The 19,400-nt window shown below is 43.7% G+C and overlaps 1 protein-coding gene and 1 long non-coding RNA gene across 3 annotated transcripts in view; one reads left to right on the top strand and one right to left on the bottom strand.

The window, feature by feature from the left end:
• Window positions 1–19,400, bottom strand: part of PPEF1 (protein phosphatase with EF-hand domain 1) — a 153,396-nt gene that overhangs the window by 126,352 nt on the left and 7,644 nt on the right. The window contains exons 2-5 of one of the 2 annotated variants that reach the window (XM_055376684.2): window positions 15,892–15,985; window positions 11,034–11,274; window positions 4,201–4,287; window positions 1,720–1,822 (exon numbers count right to left, since the gene is read on the bottom strand). The gene's annotated coding sequence lies outside the window, so the exon portion shown is untranslated. The remainder of the gene's footprint in view (window positions 1–1,719; window positions 1,823–4,200; window positions 4,288–11,033; window positions 11,275–15,891; window positions 15,986–19,400) is intronic. The other variant, XM_031005700.3, reaches the window with a different exon arrangement.
• Window positions 9,446–13,490, top strand: LOC115932038 (uncharacterized). Its single transcript, XR_004068416.2, has 3 exons — window positions 9,446–9,508; window positions 10,530–10,695; window positions 13,228–13,490. It is a non-coding gene; the product is annotated as an uncharacterized lncRNA (long non-coding RNA).

Raw genomic sequence — 19,400 nt, 5'->3', positions numbered from 1 at the left:
TAAATATAATGAAGAGGCATAGGGTGAGGCAGAGGAGTCCCTGGCAGCCCGTGCCAGAGAGTTCCCTTCCATCACTACCTTTCCAGTAGAACAGTGGAGCAATTACTTATGTCTGGGGTCTTAAATGAGTAAGGGGAGGTCTGTAAGACCAAGCTGGTGGTTCTTCCTGGGTCTCGCCACATGAGAGGATAAGAAAAGGGAGGAAACTATACTGACCACCAGAAGGTGTTTGAAAGTGTCTGCTGGTATATCAGACATGATTGTAATCAGGAAAAAGCGTGGCCTGGTGCCAGGTTTTCCAAAGTGTGTTTGTGGAAGAATAGTTCTATGTGGTTTACTATTCTAGGACTAAGGCCAAAATAAAGGTCTCACCATTACATAATAAGTTCAGGGGATGTAGAGCTGGACAGGTTTCTTTACTGCAGGACTTCTCAGAGCCTTTAATATATGAACATACATTGTGAATTTCTCAGAAAGAGCTGACCACTATTTCCCAAAGAGCCTAGCAAGGGGCCCTTTTGAAGTAAAGCATCTCAAGAACTATTGTTCCTAACTGCCTAATGCTGGCCCAGTGGAGCCTTGGGTTTAGAAGTCAGACAACAGGAGTTTGAATTCTTAATCATTAATTCCCCTGTACCTCAGTTTCCTCATAAGAAAACAGTGATAATAATGCATGTCTTACTGACTTGTACTGAGGACTGAGTGGTGGGAAAAAACTAGCTTGAACAAAGACCAACTGTTCTTAGCTGATGAGTTAGGAGGGGCCATGCATGGGTGGGAACCCACTGTGTTTGTTCAAGTCTCTTTCTTCAGAATGCTTTGTCTGGGGCTTCCCAAAGACTAAACCCTTTGGGTACCTACAGGTTCTGGGATAATTTAAGATTCGCAAAGCAATGGGCTCTTTTCCCTTGAGAGGTCTAAGATCGGAAAGAATGCTATACCAGTAATCATAATAGTAGCTAAAATCACTACTATTTATTAAGGGACTACTATTTACCCAGCATAGCGGGTGCTTTATATTTCTATTATTTCAGTTCACTGTCACAGCAAACTTTCAAGGTAGTATCGTCATCACCATGTTACAGATGAAAAAAACTGAAACTCAAATAACATACTCCCTGGCGTAGCTGATTAGTGGCAGAACTGAAGACTCGCTCTGTTTAATCATTAAAGAACAAAAATGTCTGCCCACTAAAAGGCTATGCCTTGGTTTCAGGATCCAATCTGATCAGTTCACATACGAACTAAATCACTAAAGAGAATTTTGAACACTGTAAGGAATTCTGGTTCCATTCTTACAGATAGCTAGAAACCTCTAAGACGACAAGACGCCAAGGGAACTAAAGGAAGATTTCTAAATATGAAGGTGTGCAGTGGAGTTTGGAGAATACTCCCTGAGGGGACCTAGAAGGGTTTCTCAAAGGACCCCTTCCCTCATTTTCTGGCTCTCAATCCAAGTGACTGTGGAGATTTTCCAAATATCAAGTTCATTTGAAATAGGCCACAATCCTTCAGACTGCCAAGTCATCTGTACATCTTCTTCAACTGATGGCAACTGATTTACAACCAGCATTTTTGAGAACAATCATTCCGAGAAATTGCAAAGCAGCAAGATATACTCCAAGGAGTACACATTCCCTGTTCCATTGCCACACGATATATGTTTATGATGTAGACTTCTGCTTGCCCCAAATGCCTAAGAATAAACAAACATATTACCTGTTTCTTCTGCTTGGCCAATGTAGAGGTTTTTCCTCACCCCAGGTGTTTCAAAGGAAATGAAGACGAGAAAAAAACCTTCTCTCTGGGGAAATGCAGAGGGCTGAAAGAAAAGAGGTACAATTTCAGCCCTCTCTGAAGCACCCCACACAAACACACACACACACACACACACACACCCCACTCTGCAGAGAGAGCTCTTGCTTAAATAAATAAACAAAGATATATACACAAAGAAATAACTGGAACAGGGCCAGGCTGCTTTGCCTTTCAGCCGGGAAGGCAAGCCCAGAGCCACGAATCTGGGAGACAATGCACTGGCCGTGAGCACAGCTCTCTGCCCCAACCCTGCTCTGTTCCTGGCCTGGAGATGCACTCAAGTAATGGGCTGCAAAGTCAGCGGCCACGTGACTGCTTCCAAAGGGACCAGGCTCCGCATGGGCAGGACCACGCTATTGTGTGCATAATCTGCCATCAATACAAAATAGAAAAGAGAATTTCAGTAAATAAGAGCAGAAAAGCACTCTTTAGGTAAACTGAGGATAATTTTTAGAAAACGTTACATTAACCTGGTACAATTAAGAGAAGTGGAAAAACTAAACATTCTTCCTTGGTTCTAGAAAGGTGTGGGTTTAAGGGAGCAGCCACTGGGTCATAAGACATTTATACTCCACCAGCTGTTCAGTAGCTCCTTATTGGAGAACCTACCTGTGAAGGGAGAATTACCTCCCTTCATCAGCAGAAAGGGAAAGGAAAGTTGGCCTGTAATGTTGCTGAGTTTGGGGGAGGAGAAAGACATACTTGAAAATTCAAAGTGCCCATGGCAGTAATGGATGCCAGCAGCCACACTTCTGCTATGTTCGAGGCAATGTAGTGGTGGTCTTGTTCACAGAGTCTTATACTGATAGTGGCCGCGCTGCCAGCAGTTTCCCTGGCAAACTCTTCCTAGCTGGTGACACAGCATACGTGTTTTCAAGCTTACTGGTCTTAGGCTTTGCCAGCTAAAATTTACAGGACTCCAGCCATAAACATTTCATAACCCCACCCAAGCTGCTCTTTAGCTCGATTCCTTTCTGCAATTGAGAGCCACGGGAGATCTAGTAAAGTGGTTACCTAGTTTGCCATTTAATCGGATGGAGTTACTTGAAAAATAACTGGCGAAGTGGCTCTGAGCTTCTGTCCTATTAGTATATTAACATCACCAGAGGGCCTCATTATGAGGCAATACGACCACTCAGGTTTCCATGGTGGGGATGCCAAGAGTAGGACCTGATGAGGCTGCTACACAAATTGTAACTGATAGCATAATTACTCAGGCTCCAAAAAAATAGTGGACAATGTAGCTCTACAGCTGGCTCTCCCAACCAAATGCCTATTCAATCCTCAGCCATTAAATTATGGCTATGTCTAGATACAGTTGTTCCAATGTCACCTCCTCTGTGTGAAGCCTTTCCTGAATCACCAAAGGGGAATTAGTCACTCTGTCTTCTGGCTCTCAAAGCCACGTGTGCGTCCAATTATAGAGCTGCTCAAAGTGTGCTGTAATTTGCCCTTTTACATGTGAAATCCTAAAGGGAAAGGATCTATTTCATTCCTCTTGGCATCCCCAGTTTTGTGTGTGTTTTCTTATTTTTGAGGCAGAGTCTCACTCTGTCACCCAGGCTGTGTGGTGGTGCATTCTGGGCTCACTGCAACCTCTGCCTGCCAGGCTTAAGCGATTCTCCTGCCTCAGCCTCCCGAGGAGCTGGGATTACAGGTGTACACCACCACACCCAGCTAATTTTTGTATTTTTAGTACAGACGAGGTTTCACCATGTTGGCCTCACTAGTGTCAAACTCCTGGCCTCAGGTGATCCGCCTTGGCCTCCCAAAGTGCTGGGATTACAGGTGTGAGCCACTGCGACTGGCCACATCCTCAGTTTTAAACCTACTCATTACTGAATGCAAAAGAGGTACTCACCAAATATTTGTTTAACCACAGAAAGAAAGGAAAGCAGGGAAAAAACTCATGATTTAGGTTGTTATTTTAATGGCCAGCCCCTGGACCACGAATTGGATTGGCTGTGCCCTTTATGTGATTTGTTGAAAACTCAGAATTTGCTTTGAATGAATAACTTCATTGTATTTTTCCATTGTAGAAAGAACACTGAAATGTTACTGTGAGCACCAAAGGGGTCTTATGGTCAGCCTCCAACTGTTAAATGAACCAACACTGATGTAAGTGAATAAATCACAATAATGATAATATCCATTGAGCACTGACCACGTTCTAGGTACTTTTAAATTTTACATATGTTAATCTTATTTAATCCACACACCATCCTCTGAGGTATATACTATTATGATCCCTCTTCACCCATTAGGAATTGTGGCCTAAAGTCAAACAGCAAATGAGGGGTGGAACTGGGAGTTGAACCCGGGCACTTTGGCTCTAGAACCCCGCTTATTATAATCATTACACTCTACTGCCTCAGTCAGCACCTTGTGTGTTTGCAAAATTCAAGCTTCGGCCTCTTCTCAAATGCTCTCTGGCTTTCCTACAGCTGACCAGGGATGTGTTCTCCCAGCCTGAAAAAAGAAAAAATGATGGGCAGAGTGATGTTAACAGTTTTAAACCTCCTATGTGGCAAGCACCTCCTATGTAGCAGGTGCTACTGAGGGACAGAGACACAAATGGCAGAGAAAAAAAAATGCACATGATTGGATATTGAAATATACATACCAGGTACTTAAAACAGTGCCAGGCACATAATAAATATCTATTACATGAATAAATGAAAGCAATACGGTATGACAAAATATCTAATAAAACAGGTACGAGACACTCCAGGGGCGCAGAGAAACAGCCCTATCTCAGAAAGAGGGATGACGGAAGTCTTCCTAGAAGTGATGCACGGGCCAAGACCTGATGACTGACCAGGCATCAGCCAGAGGAAAAGAGGTGGGAAGAGGGGGTTCTCATAGCTATGCATATTCTACAGTACTTAACTAGGGTGTGAAATGGGAGAGGGGAACTAGAAATCAAAATGAACTTCTTTCCTAATGATAATGCTGCAATTACATAGAGAAAGGTGCCCGGATGTTAAGATTGAAAAATGGCTGCCCTCTCCACCTCTTCAGGCTGGACTTAATCTCACTTGATTGCCTTCCCTTCCTTTCTCACTTCCCCACTGCTGTACTTTCTTTGCTCCTGCCTTCCAAATAAACTTGCTCTCAAATGTTTATCTCAGGCTCCGCTTCTGAGGGATCCCAACCCAGGACATTTAGTTAGTCCATGGCAATAGCAAACTATGGAAAGACAGAGGGGAATGGAGAAGCCTGGCTACCTCTCAAGGGAGAGAGGGCATTGTAGGCAAGCCTCTCCTATTTCACAAGCTTCCTGGAGCTGGCCACAGTTCCAATTTCTGCCAAGGCAAAGTAGTTCTAATGGGCAGCTCCCATTATTGATCATGACATACCCTGAGGAGTATGCTAGAATTGAGGCGAAGCAGCTGGACTGGAGAGGAGACTAAGAAAACAGTGGCATGTGCAGATCTATTTGGTGGTGGGTACTTAAGGTGTCTGCTTGTGGCTCCTGATACCTCGAAGCCCCGTAGCACCAAAGGGGGGAAACTCAGACAGGGCTGGCCTCCCAGCTCTTCTGACTCTGAGCTAGCCTCCTGATGCTGGGGCCACTGGCAAGCAGTCACACCCAATCACCACTTCCTAACCCCTTGTAGTCTCCAAAACTGGGGTAGCTTCCCCACAGCAGATGCACAGAGATCTGCTGGAGAGCAGAAAGCAAAACATCAGAACTCATATTTTTATCTATTTTCTTATTCTTGTTAACTTTTCTATTTCCATGTATATTTGATCATGTACACAATAAATGAGTTCAGCAGTATTAGCTGTAAATAAATAAATATGCTTGGTCCATTCTCACAAAACTTAATGTGAGGGGTCCATGATCAAAAAAGTTCAAAAAGGCTGGGGGCAGTGGCTCATACCTGTAATCCCAGCACTTTGGGAGGCTGAGCAAGGAGGATTGCTTGAGCTGATGAGCTGGAGACCAGCCTGGGCAACATAGCAAGACCTCTCTACTAAAAAAAAAAAAAAAAAATTAGCTGGGTATGGTGGGACATGCCTGTTCTCACAGCTACTTGGGAGGCTGAGGCAGGAGGATCACTTGAGCCTGCAAGATCAAGGCTGCAGTAAGCCATGATAGAGCCACTATACTCCAGCCTAGGCAACAGAGGAAGACCTTGTCTCAAAAGAAAAAAAAAATCAAAGGACTCTAATTTAAAGATCCTGCTCCCTTGTGAAGAGAAGAAAGGAATACCAAGTAATTTTTCACTTAAATAGAGAAAGGATCAAGCATATTTTCAAGGGTGAATTCTGGGTACTGAAAAATCACATTAACTAGGAGAAAAGAGAGGCCAGATCTGGCAAGTCATTAGGAAGTCATTAAAAGAAATTAAAAGTGGGTTATGAGTCACTATCAGATGGAAGAAATTCATAAAGGTCACTGCTTGCCAGATGTTTCTATTGGGGTCACCTGGTGATCAGCCACAATGACAGGCTAAAACAGCCATCACGTTTTAAGGTGTGGAAATTCAGCTTTCGAAAGGCTCCATCTTAGATACAAAAGTTGAGCTTTCCTTGGTTGTGATTTAATAAATAGATTAATAGATATCAGAATTTTAATTCGGACCACTGCTTAATCTAACCCTAGCTTGGTCCTCGATGGCTTGAGTTTAAAGAAATTCCTTAAGTTAACCCTGAATGTTCATAAATCAAATCAAAAAGCTTCACAGAAGGTTCTGGTCTGGGTAAGATGGAAAAAGGACATTTTACCCACTCTACTCTTTCTCTCCCATGGGACAAAGCTATAAAACCTGGACAGAATCCATGAAACAGCTATTTGAGGACTGTGGCAGACAGACTCTAAGCTGCCCCCAATGATCCCTTCCTCCTGGTCAATTCACACCATTGTGTTCATCCCTTCTCTTCAGCACAGGCTGGACCCAGAAACTTGCTTCTAATCAATTGAGCATGGCAATGGTATTGGGATGTCACTTCTATGACTAGGTTATAAAAGATTGTGATTTTCTGTCTTGCTAGCAGACCGTATTATCTTCACAGCTTTTGTGCTTTCAATGAAGTAAGCTGCCATGTGGGAGAAGCCCAAGTGGCAAAGGACTGGGGGAAGTCTCTAGCCAAAAGCCAGCAAGGAACTAAGGCCCTCAGTCAAACAGACCATGAGGAACTGACTCTTGTCAACAACCATATGGGCTTGGAAGTGGATCCCTCCCCAGTCAAACCTTCAGATGACAGCAGCCCAGTCAACACATTGTGTGCAGCAGCTCACGACAGATGCTGACGTAGAGGGCCCAAGTAAGCCACGCCTGGGTTTCTGCCCCACAGAAACTGTAAGATCATAAACATGTGTTGTTTTAAGCCACTAGATTGTTTGGTAATCTGTCCCACAGCAATAAACAAGTAACATGAGGACTCTGAAAAGTAAATAACAGACGGCAGATGAAGGAAACAGATCAGAGTTTGAAGTACCACTGAACTGACAGTGAGTTTACCTTTTGTTCCCTCCAGTTCCTCCAGGACAGATTCAAGGAAGCAGAAATTAAAATTAAAACCATGAGATACCACTATATGTCTATGAATATGGCTAAATTTGGGTGGGGGGGTTGAGACAGGGTCTCTGTCACCAGGCTGGAGCACAGTGACACAATCACAGCTCACTGCAACTTCAACTTTCTGGGCTCAAGCTATCCTTCCACCTCAGCCTCCCAAGTAGTTGGGATCACAGGTACATGCCATCATGCCCGGCTAATTTTTGTATTTTTTGTAGGGAGTGGATTTTGCCACGTTGTTCAGACTGGTCTCTAGGTATCCACCTGCCTCAGCCTCCCAAAGTATTTGTATTATAGGCGTGAGCCACTGTGCCCAGCTAAAATTTTTTTTTTAATACAATATCCAGTGCTGGCTAGAATGTGGAGCAACTCGAACTCTAACACTTTGCTGGCAGGAATGCAAAGTGGTACAGTCACTCTGAAAAAGAGTTTGGTACTTTCTTATAAAGTTGAACATATACTTACCATATGACAGCAATCCTACTCCTGGGTAGCGATTCTAGAGAAATAAAATTTTCTATTCATGCAAAAACGTGTATGCAGGTTCATACGGTCAAACATTGAAAACAGCTTAAATGTCCTTCAGTGAGTGTCCCACAAACTGTGGGACATCCATACAATGAAATGCTACTTAGCAATAAAAACAAATGAAGCTGATACACACAACCTGGATGGGTCTCAAAGGCATTATGCTGAGTGGAAGAGGCCAGGCTGAAAGGGATACAGACAGTTATATCGCATTCTCAAAAAGACAAAACTATAGTGACAGGGAACTGATCAGTGGTTACCAGGGGTTTATGGGTAAGGGAGGGGAGTGACTACAAAGGGCTAGCAGGAGGGAGTTTTGGGGGGCATGTTCTATATCCTGATGATGATGGTGGTTATGCTAATCTATCCATGTGTTAAAATTCACAGAACTGGCTGGGCGCGGTGGCTCACGCCTGCCATCTCAGCACTTTGGGAGGCCGAGGCGGGTGGATCACCTGAGGTCAGGAGTTCAAGAGCAGCCTGACCAAAACGGTGAAAACGTGTCTCTACTAAAAATACAAAAAATTAGCCAGGCGTGGTGGCAGGCACCTGTAATCCCAGCTACTTGGGAGGCTAAGGCAGGAGAATCCCTTGAACCCGGGAGGCGGAGGTTGCGGTGAGCCAAGGTTGCGCCATTACACTCCAGCCTGGGCAACAAGAGAAAAACTCCGTCTCAAAAAAATAAAAATAAAAAATAAATCACAGAACTGTACTTTAGGTTAGTGCAAAAGTAACTGCGGTTTTTGCAGAGATACGCCCACGTACTTACTACTGGAGTCCAGAAAGAAATGAGCTCGACCTGGGAACACCAGGAAATGTTTCGTAGGGCATAAAAGATGGAGAAAGACATTCCAGGGAACATGGGAGTCTGTTATATTCGAGATTGGGGGATACACAGAGTACACAGCAAAGGTTGGGAGCATTAACCTGGGGGAGGTAGGTTGGTGCCACCTGTGTTCTTAAAAATCACAACAAAGAATCTGGACTTCAACTTATCAGTCAGGGATTGTCCTTTCAAATGCTTAATGGGCTGGGGCAGATAATACAAATGACTAAAGCAGCCTGGGCAGAAACCATGAGACACTGTAGCGAGTTTTTGTCTAAATGAGGTAGCTGCTACTTACTGGTAGCTCCATCTTCGGCTGCTATCCAGAAATCGCAGCCCAGTGTTGCCTGATGCAATTTTCCAAGAGAAGCTGAAGATAGTTTTATGTATGATCTCCTTATTTTTAAATGTTAGCATGAGTATTTTTCAGCAAATTTATGAAGCCACTGATTACAGGGTACACTGCTGTTTTATGTACCAATAAGAGAGAACACCACTGATCAAACTATGTCACTGTCCATTTCAAGACACATCCCAATATCAGAGCTGCTAAAATGTGAAAAAAAAATGCATCTTAGAATCAACAAAATACAGTCATTCTCATTTTCTCAAAATGCCGTACAGACTGCGTGGATTCCGCTTAAAGCTGCCAGATTGCAAACTCTGTTTAAGTCAAGGGGAGCCTGAGGGTAAGCTGATTAGATTCAAGCTGCAAGATCACTCTGGGGATCAGATGGTGATGAATGGGGAAAAGCAGGTAACAGGAAGACCAATGAGGAGGCTCCTGCAATAATCCAGGAGATAGATGGTAAGGGCTGAATTAAAGTCATGGCAGCGGGGATGAAGGGGAAGAAGGAGCCAAATGTAAAAGGGTTTTATGTAACAAATCCCACAGGTCTCAGACTGGGCATGGAGAGTGAGGGAGACAGAGACATCGAGGAGGATTCCAGGGTTTTTAGTTTGGAAGAATAAATAGATTCATCATTCACTTGACAATATTTACTGGGTGTCTACCATGTGCCAGGCACTATGCTAGGTGCTGTGGTTACAAGGGGTGGACAAGATAGACATGGTTTCTGCCTTCTTATAATTTACAGTCTAAGAGATGATGATATTCATTGCAATAGGGTATTAAAGGGTACAAGAGTCAGACATGAAGGGGGACAAGCGAGTTTATGGTGGAGAAAAATCGTGAGTTCAGTCAGCAGTGTGCTAAATTTCAGTACTTGTGAGACCTCACTGTTGAAATATCCCACAGGCAGTAGAAGCCTGGGTTTGGAGCTCAGGAAATAAATCAGGACCAGAGAGTCAGATTAAATAGGTCATCAGGTTGCTGACAATAGCTAAAGTGATTAGAGAAGATAAAATAGCCAGGGAGAGCTTATAGAGTAAGGCTATAGAGGCAAAAGCAAAACACTGGGGAATAGAGACATTAAAGAGAACGAAAAGAGGAAGGAGCCAACAGGGAGGCTAACAAAGAAGCAATCTGGAAAGTAAGAGGCCAAGGAGTGAGGGCTATCTGTAAAGCAATGGAGACTTGATTACCATATAGTCCATCTAAACCTGCACCTAGAATTACTGCCTAGAAGCAATTTACCTTTGCCATGTACAATTCAGACTGTCAGAGTTATGGATGTTTTGCATGAATTCCAAATAGGCTTATCAGAACTGCTTCTAATTTAGAAAGCTAGGATATTTTTAAATATTGCCACAATCTGTTTCTTTATCTTGTATGTGCTTACGTTTTACATGTATCTCAGATTGACATCTAGCATGAGTCAATGTAGAGCAATGCTAATTCCTTATTTCTTCTTCTTTTCCTTCTACAGGAGCTACAATCTGCCATTCCAAGAACAAAAGTAAAACAAAGACTACACACTGATGCAACTCCCTCTCATGTTAAAGCACTGGGAATTGGGCAAAACTGATCTAGACAGAGAATGGAGTCACCTTGCAAGACCATCATGAGGTTCTCTGCCCAGAGCTCTGTAACAGGTGAGCCTGAAATGTGGTAAGATACTGTGATCCTTTGGACTTGTCTAGAAAGGTCCTCAGACATCTTCATTTTATAGGAGAGGAAACCACGCCCAGAGAAGTTAGGTGGCCTCCCCAAAGTCACAGTCCTGTGACTCAGTGACCAGTACATCAAGGTGACCCAATTCCACCCTATATATATATATTAAAGCATTTAACAAACTTCATACATAAAACATAAAGACCACAAGAGTTGGGCTAAACAACTAAACAGACAGAGGCCACAGGTTAACTTTCGATCATTGTCCCATGCCTACCCGGATCACACTCAATTCACCTGGTCCACTAAGTGCTCTTACCTTTCCCTCGAGGTTTGATCAGGTCCACACAGGTTCAAGGGGAACAGACTCCTAGATCTTCACTTTGCTGGTTGTTGACTCTTTCAGCCTGACCTGCAGGCTCAGGACACAATCTATCATCACACAGGTCTTATTGAAGAGGGTTTCCCAGTCTCATTTGTAATCTTCAAGAGGTAGATTCTAGAATGATTAATAGGTTGCCTTGGTGACCTCACAATGTAGGATGCAGATATGACAATACCTGCCAATGGAATGTGGACGACATGACCTGGATGAGAGGACTATTTCTTGCTTATTGAAAGGCAGATTCCAGCTTTCTTTTTGTCACCATTGCCTCCCTATCAACTATTTTTGTGTTCATGAACATGGTAAACAAAGAAAAGTTTGTTTCTTGGAGGAATGTTGATAAAACAAGGCCTGGGCCAGGCACGGTGGCTCATGCCTGTAATCCCAGCACTTTGGGAGGCCAAGGCGGGTAGATCACCTGAGGTCAGAAGTTCAAGACCAGCCTGGCCAACATGGTGAAACCCTGTCTCTACTAAAAACAAAAATTAGCTGGGCATGGTGGCGGGCACCTGTAATCCCAGCTACTCAGGAGGCTGAGGCAGGAAAATCACTTGAACTCGGGAGGTGGAGGTTGCAGTGAGCTGAGACAGTGCCACTGCACTCCAGCCTGGGTGACAGAGTAAGACTCTGTTCCATGCCTGCCCCCCGCCAAAAAAAAACAAAAAAACAAAAAAACAAGTCCTAGAAAATATCCAGGGCTTTCTTTTCAAAACCCTCACTATTACTGCCACAGATGCCTAAGAGTTTACGGAGAAGACTTTGGAAAAAATTTTCAGAGCATTTTCTTTTGTGCACTTATTCCTGGCTTCGTTTCATTCATATATTCATTAAATAAATATTTGTTGAGCATCTATTATGTGCCGGGTACTGTTCTACACCCTGGGGATATACCAGTTAGCAAAACTGGTAAGGTCTCTTCCCTCCTAAAGCTTATAGGCTAGTAGGAGAAGTAAACATGAATCAAATAATCATAAATGTGAAATTGCAAAGGACAAGTATTCATTTTATGAGAGTGAGGTGGGGAGTCGAGCAAAGACTTCTCTGAGGAAGTCATCTTTGACCTGACAGTGGAAGGTTGAATGTGGATTAATTAGGTGAAGGTGTTGATGGGGGATGGAGTCAAGCATACAGTTGAGCTAAGACTCGTGACCCGGAGTAGCTAACTGGAGACTAGGATTGGGAGACTTTCAAAGGAGAATCCAGGATTCAATATAGGTCTAATTTACTAAAGCCGAAGCTCTTATTTTCACCAAAATTTAAAGGGTGCACAATCTGTCAGTCTTACAACTCATTTGCGTAAAACTCTAAAACAGCACTTCTCAAACTTTAATGCACTTACAAGTCACCTAGGGATCTTGTCAAAACACAGATTCCTGGGCCCAATCACTGCTGAATCCCAATCTGATTTAGTAGGTCTGGGGTGGGGCTGTGAAGCTGCATTTCTAATAAGCTCCCAGGTGACAGTGAAGCATACTTTGAGGGGCACTGCTCTATAACACAGTACTCTTTTTATTTATTTATTTTTATTTGTTTGAGACAGGGTCTCACTCTGTCGAGAGCGAGCTATGATCGCGCCCAGGCTGGAGTGCAGTGGCGCGATCATAGCTCACTGTAGCCTCCACCTCCCGGGCTCAAGTCATCCTCCTCACTCAACCTCCCAAGTAGCTGGGACTACAGGTGCCCGCCACCACACTCGGCTAATTTTTTATTTTTTACAGAGATGGGGTTTCACCATCTTGCCCAGGCTGGTCTCAAATTCTTGGGCTCCCAAAGCACTGGAATTACAGGCGTGAGCCACCACACCTGGCCTCATTCATAGCTTTTGGAGTGTAAACCAAAAGAAAAATTTTAATCCCCGCCCAACCATTGGAATGGACTTCTTCCTAGGCCAGGGCACTTTAAAATTTAACCTGAAAGACTGGTTCAGGCCATGATGAGAAGCAGAGGTCCAACATGCCTCATTATACCTCTCCAGCATTAATATAAACACAGACCTTAGGACGGATAAGAAACATTTACAATCTGTCCTCTCTGAAGCCTGCTACCTGAAGGCTTCATCTATCTGCACAATAAGAACTTTGGTCTCCACAGTCCCTTAACCCAGACATCTCCTTTCTACTGATCCCAGGTCTTTGGATAAACTCAACCAATTGTCAACTAGAACATTTTTCAATCTACCTATAACCCGGAAGCCACGCTCCTCCTCCCCCTTGCTTCGAGTTGTCCTGCCTTTCTGAACTGAACCAATGTATTTCTTAAATGTATTTGATTGAACTCTCATGTCTCCCTAAAATGTATTAATTCTACAATTAATTTTTATGGTTTACTCAGTAGTAAGACCAAAACAAAAGAATGTTGTGATATGTAAATAAAGCTATGCCAAAAGCTAAAGATTTCAAAGACTTGGAAAGAACGAGAGAAATAATAATCATAAGCAAGCTGACATGTCAGTAATGTAGTGAAACTTCTCTAATTTATCCCAGTGAAGTGGGCTGTCAATTCTTACTCAGTGACAAGTTCAATTTATGAAATAGTTTTAAAGAAAAGTAACAAATTAATCTGATGTAACTAATGAGAAGCAATGTCTATATGTTTAATAACTCTTTAACAGGTCAATAAGAGCTATTCGTAACTAACACTTTCATTTTCTGACGGAAGCTCTGGATTTTATATGATGTGAGAGAAAAACCACCTCCCTTTCCAGGCCTCCATTACTTACTTCTGTCACAGTTCCCACTGATGTGCCACATTCCTCCTGGTGGCCTATGTGAAAACAAGTAGGCGAGAGAGCCAAGATTTCTCTGGATTGGTTTTCGTGAGAAGGTTATGAAGTTAATATAGGGCCTAGAGTGAAATACTGTCATTTAAAAAAACTAGAAATGAACTCCTCTGTGCAGAGAAGAACAGGAAGATTAAGAAAGGGAAACAGGAGTAAGTTTTTATAATTTTGAGGAAATATCAGCTCTGCCACTTTCAACCTGGGGATCTTAGGCAACTTACATAACTCCTCTAAACCTCGGTTTCCTCATTTTAAAAATGAGAATAGGCCGGGCGCTGTAGCTCACACCTGTAATCCCAGCTCTTTGGGAGGCCAAGGCAGGTGGATCACTTGAGGTCTGAAGTTCGAGACCAGCCTGGACAACATGGTAAAGCCCCGTCTCTACTAAAAATACAAAAATTAGCCAGGCATGGTGGTATGCGCCTATAGTCCCAGCTACTCCGGAGGCTGAGGCACGAGAATCACTTGAACCTGGGAGGTGGAGGTTGCAGTGAGCTGAGATCGTGCCACTGCACTCCAGCCTGGGCAACAGAGTGAGACTCTGTCTCAAAAAAAAAAAAAAAAAAAAAAGAAGAATATATAAAGAGAATAATTTAAGTGGCAATCTCTTTGTAAACTATAAAGTGCTAAACAAGTATTAGCTACCACTTCCAGGAGAGGCCTGCATTTCCCGAGTGGATATACATCCTAGAGAAGAAATGTGGTCTGGCCAGTGGGTCAGGATGTGTCTAGGAACATAATAGAATTAGATTCTAGAGTCAGCTTGCTTGGGTTCAAGTTCTTGCTCAACCACTTAACAGCTCTGTGTGAGCTTGGGCAAATTACATAACCTCTCTGTGCCTATTGCTTCAACTATAAAACGAGGCTACAGATAGCACCAATCACACTGGGTTGATGTAACGAATGAATGGGTTAACACACATTGTAGCAGCCACTGATCATTACTGTCCATTCTCCCTCTGTTCCTTACTAATAAAACCCCCGTTTTGTTCTAGGTGGCAGTGTTCGGGCAACAAAACTTGATTTGCTAGGCTCCCTTGCAACTATGGGTAGTCATGTGACACAGTTCTAGCCCTTGAGATACAAGCAGAAATCTATGGGCTGAGGCTTCCAGAAAAGCTATTTTCCTGATAAAAAGGAAAAGACTCAGCTGGCACAAACCTCTTCTCTTTTGTCCTTCCCCCTATTCTGCCTGGAACCAGGACACAATGCCTGGAGGAGGAGCAGCCATCTCATGCACACTAGGAAGAAAGCCTCACACTGAGAATAGCAAAACCATGATGCAGGATGTAGGGACGAGCTTGAGACCTGGATGACAATGTGACACTGTATATCTCCTGGCTTCGTATCATGTGGGACGAAAACCAAGCGCTCTGTGTTAAGCCCCTACTGTTCTATTTACCTTATTTCAGGCAACCAAACACATTCTCTAACCAATACAACTGTAAAGCAGCTTGGCGCCTGGCTCATAGTATTCAATAACTGTTAGCTATTATTATTATCATTAGGCCAGCATTCTGTTCCCTAACCAGGTGGCTAGCAAATAGTCCCCTAACTTCCTTGTAATAGAATCACAATTTTCCTTTTCGAAATCACCCCCGCTTCCTGTTTTTAGCCATGTGATTTGCATGGGACTGACGCAGCCCCCAACTCTAAGCGCGGGCCCTGGTTGACTTAAGCCAATTATCCGAGCCCACTCCCCAAGCAACAGCAACTTTTCAGGAACAAGCACATAATTCAGGCCTAAGACAGCATATCCTCTTCTCCTGGCAAAAAGGAGTGTTTGGGGTGGGCGTATAGCTAAAGAAAGATATTATGAGTGAATCTCGGGGTACCTGGAGAGAGTGCTGGGACAGACTCACTCATCTCCCCCTAGTGTAGTGCACTGAGCAAGGCTTTCACCATGAGAAGAGCCAGTCCAGGGGGTGAAATTGATACGTGGGGAAAGGCCAACCAAAAGGCAGGGAAATGGAGCCGGAGCCCTCCATCCTAAGTCTCTGGATCAAATCTTACCTTTGGAAGTTTCAAACCAGATTCGTTTGAAACTGGTTTTGCTCAGTTTGGGTTGGATCTTCTGCCACAGGCAACTACAAGATTCTTTCTGATACTGTTAGAAGAAAAAAATAATAATTTTACTGTAAGGACTACATGCCTACAGGGGAACTTTCCAAATCCTGGTGTAGTGCATCTATTCAGTAAAATCTATAATCCAGCACAATATAAGTTCACATCAAAATCACCTTTTTAAAAGAAAAAATGACAATAAGATTCACAATCAATTTTCAGTTGTGTGAATTCATTCAAATTTCTCTTCTGAAAGAAAAAAAAAGTCAGCCAGTTGAAAGTGTTTTGTTTTTGTTCTTTTTGTAAACACGTCCAGGAGAGGTCCATTAAGAATAAATTTGTATCCAGGCTTTAGAAGAACGCTGAGCCCAGAGGCAGACGCTGGAAATGTATGACTAATATTGAAATAATATTCACAGACAGTTGTCATGGCAGCCTACTCCGTCTGCACAAAATAGAACCCACTGCTTTTTTTTTTTTTTTTTGAGATGGAGTCTCGCTCTTTCACCCAGGCTGGAGTGCAGTGGCGAGATCTCGGCTCACTGCAACCTCCGCCTCCCGGGTTCACGCCATCCTCCTGCCTCAGCCCCCCAAGTAGCTGGGACTACAGGCACCCGCCACCGCGCCCGGCTAATTTTTTGTATTTTTAGTAGAGACGGGGTTTCACCGTGTTAGCCAGGATGGTCTCGATCTCCTGACCTCATGATCCACCCTCCTCGGCCTCCCAAAGTGCTGGGATTACAGGCGTGAGCCACCGCACCTGGCAGAACCCACTGCATCTTAACAGGATTTAGCAGAGGAAAACTGCTAGCATGCAGATAGCCTCTAAATGAATTAAACCACCTACTAATTGGTTTTGCTTTTATTACTGTAGATGGCCTTAGGACTCTACCCAAATTGTATCCAAAAGATCCCCAATTCTTGAAATCATTAGTAAAAATACACAATATGACTGGAATTTAACACCTGCACCACACTTGAAATCTTTCCCTCAGATTGTGCAGAAAGCTTAGAGGCAAGTCTTATTGCGTGCCCAGTTGAATCCATGTGGAAACAAATCAGGCAGTAAGTGTTGTGGAAGTCGAGGGAGTAACCCATTTCATTTCCATCACCGATTAGCACTGGCTGCTATCAGGTGTTGCCTTTTAAATGGGACTCTAGAGGAGTGGGCAGTAGTAGTCAAATTGTTCTGTGTTCAGTTACCTAGTCACAGGGGAGTGACTTTAGAAACTAGGCACATCTCTGCAGGGCGTGGTGGCTCATGCCTGTAATCCCAGCACTTTGGGAGGCCAAGGCAGGCAGATCACCTGATGTCAGGAGTTCAAGATCAGCCTGGGCAGCATGGTGAAAATCCATCCCTACTAATAATACAGAAATTAGCAAGGCGTGGTGGCGGATACCTGGAATCCCAGCTACTTGGGAGGCTGAGGCAGGAGAATCGCTTGAACCCGGGAGGTAGAGGTTGCAGTGAGCCAAGATTTTGCCACTGCACTCCAGCCTGGGCGACAGAGTGAGACTCTGCCTCAAATTAAAAAAAAAAAAAAAAAAAAAAAGAGAGAGAAAAAGATACTAGACACATCTCAAGATAGGTTAAGTAAGAGAGGGGGAGACAAAACGTTCTAAGCTCATCTGTTTCTCTCTCGAGTGGCCATCTCTAGGAAATGTAATCTCACTGAAAGTGATTGTGGGTGATTGTGAAGGTTATAGACAGCTGGTCTGGAGAGGTATACCATGTGAGGCCTTCTTTCCTATTAGACAGGTTTTTGCTTATCACCCTGCCTATCCCTCATCAGCCTTCTCTTTTGTCAAGTTTCTTCTTTAAGAGAAAGGAGACTGGGCCCAAATTCAGATCTAGTAACATCCCATATTAGGAAAACCACATCAAGCCACTATCTTCCATTAACATACTGGAACAAATGAGTCCTTTGGGTTAACTCATGTTTTTCAGACTTCTTGAGATGAGGCCATGTCATATACTTTTTTTAAAAAAGCTCTCGCACTACCCAACACTGTGTTCCCAGACATATTGCAGGCATGTGATAATGAACAACTTCCATCAAGGGAGTGGAACACAGGGCAAGCCCTTGGTAGCTGGGGGACAAATTAAAGACATTTTCAAAATGGTACAGGAGAGGGCTATGGGTGAGCTATGTGCAAAGGTTCAATCAGTAGGATCTGTATTTTTCCTCATATAACTGAAACTTCTACTAAACAGTAGCATTAAAAATGAGGGATTTTATTATTCATTTCACAGGGAATCTGGAGTAGGGAATCTGGGGCTGGGACCCAGGCACCTTCCTTCTTTAGGCCAAGCCATGCAGCTTTCTTCTTCCCAATTGTCAACTCATGGGTGCAAAATAGTGATCACGACAGAAAGTGATGCCCTCCTTCTAGCACCACACTCACATTCCATGCAGAAAGAGATGAACTATGGGCAAAAAGGGGGATACCAAATGGGTCTACCTCCTTTCAAGGAAATGAAGCTGTTTTAGCCAGACACATCACCAAAGCAAACAAAATCAGGCACTATAGTGCAGAGGCTAAGCACAGCCCATGGAGCCAGATGGTCTGGGCTTAGAACCTTGCTTCTTTATGTCACTGTGTGACTTGGTCAAGTTACCAACTTACTCTGTGCCTCGATTTTCCCACCTGCAAACTATGATAATAGTACAGGGTTCTCATGAGGATTCAATGAGTTAATACGAGTGAAGCACTTAGAATAGTCCCTAATACACAGCAAGCACTGTACAACTGTGTGTTTTTACTTGTCTTATTGAGGAAAAGAGGAACGGATATTCCTCTTTTCCTCAATATCTGCTAGTAGATAAGCAACTAGCAGTATCTGACACAGACATGTTGCCCACTGTATAATTGTACCTGGCCTGGTTACTGTGCCACACGTGAGCAAGCGCCCTGCAGTACATGAGAACTACTGGCTCCCCAGCAGACAGGGAAACCACAACCCAGGTGATACAGTTTGGCTGTGCTGCAACCCAAATCTCATCTTGAATTGTAGCTCCCACAATTCCCACGTGTCATGGGAGGGACCCGGAGGGGAGGCAATTGAATCATGGGGGCAGGTCTTTCCCATGCTGTTCGCATGAGAGTGAATAAGTCTCATGAGATCTGATGGTTTTGGCTTCCCCTTTTGCTTGGTGCTCATTTCTCTCTTGCCTGCCAGCATGTAAGACGTCCCTTTGCTCCTCCTTCATCCTCCGCCATGATTGTGAGGCCTCCTCAGCCATTGGAACTGTGAGTCCACTAAACCTCTTTCCTTTATAAATTGCCCAGTCTGGGGTTTGTCTTTATTAGCAGCATGAGAACAGACTAATACACCTACCCTATCAGAAGCGGCCATTCCATGACTGTCAGCCTCATCCCCACTTACTGGGGACTGAGAACAACCAAAACTTTCAGGCATCCGAGCCAGGGCACCACCGTTAGCCACTGTGCCAACG

This window comes from Gorilla gorilla, chromosome X (assembly GCF_029281585.2).
Source record: "Gorilla gorilla gorilla isolate KB3781 chromosome X, NHGRI_mGorGor1-v2.1_pri, whole genome shotgun sequence".
In the NCBI taxonomy this organism is placed as follows: Eukaryota; Metazoa; Chordata; class Mammalia; order Primates; family Hominidae; genus Gorilla; species Gorilla gorilla.
The sequence above is the reverse complement of the archived record's forward strand: the minus strand, read 5'-3'. Positions and strand labels throughout refer to the sequence as shown.